This window comes from Mandrillus leucophaeus, unplaced genomic scaffold (genome assembly GCF_000951045.1).
Source record: "Mandrillus leucophaeus isolate KB7577 unplaced genomic scaffold, Mleu.le_1.0 Scaffold279, whole genome shotgun sequence".
NCBI lineage: Eukaryota > Metazoa > Chordata > Mammalia > Primates > Cercopithecidae > Mandrillus > Mandrillus leucophaeus.
The window spans coordinates 707,122-708,191 of NW_012102909.1; positions in this window are offsets into that span (position 1 = coordinate 707,122).

The following is a 1,070-nucleotide window of genomic DNA, read 5'->3' on the forward strand; positions in this document are numbered from 1 at the left end:
AGTAGAGACGGAGTTTCACCGTGTCAGCCAGGATGGTCTCGATCTCCTGACCTCGTGATCCGCCCGTCTCGGCCTCCCAAAATGCTGGGATTACAGGCTTGAGCCACCGCGCCCGGCCCACAAAGTGATTTTTAAAAGGGAAGACAGGTAAATGGATCGTCATGTGTGCCTGTAATCACCATTTACCTGGAAGGCTGAGACAGGAGAATCATTTGAGCCCAGGAGTTCAAGGCCGCAGTGAGCTATGATTGTGCGACTGCACTGCAGCCTGGGTGACAAAGCAAGACCTGGTCTAAAAAAAATTTAAAAATAAAATTTTGTAAAAAGGATCATCAGATATCTCTGAATCACAAATTGCTTTTATTCCTGGGAATAAGACAAAACCACCAAACCTCCAAACATCCAAAGACAGCATTCAAAGATGCCTTTTGCAATTTCAAAAGATCCTTATTTCTGCCATGATGCAGCTAATAGAATATGTACAGGGGCTCTTTCTTTCTTTCTTTCCTTCTTTTTTTCTTTCTTTCTTTCTTTCTTTCTTTCTCTTTCTTTCTCTTTCTTTCTTTCTCTCTTTCTTTCTTTCTTTCTTTCTTTTTCTTTGAAGGAGAAAGGTCACTAGTAGATTAGACTTTAATGTTTCAAGAGATTCCTTGGCATAGAAATTATTTTCAATGCCCAGAATGATGGAGGAATAGAAGATAAATGGGAGGGAAAATGGTTTGGATATATTTAGAAATAAAGATCTTCTAAAATAGCAAACACAAAAGGAGAACTAGTGGTAATTTTTATGTAATTGTTGAAGATGTTTAAAGGCTTTGTTGTCTTTCTTCACTTATGACCAAATTATTTTCTAAGTTGTTAAAACTCAAAATACTTAATTTTTCCTATATGTCCTTTACATGCATTAAATTATTATGTAATAATTTTATTGAAGATTCAATCAGCAACACAGTAACAGTAAATGCATGGTACAAGACCTCATATTATAAATCATACTTAATGCATGGCATCAAAAATAAATTCACAACCTAACAACCAATCTGAAATCTAACTTCTCGTTGGAGGAATGA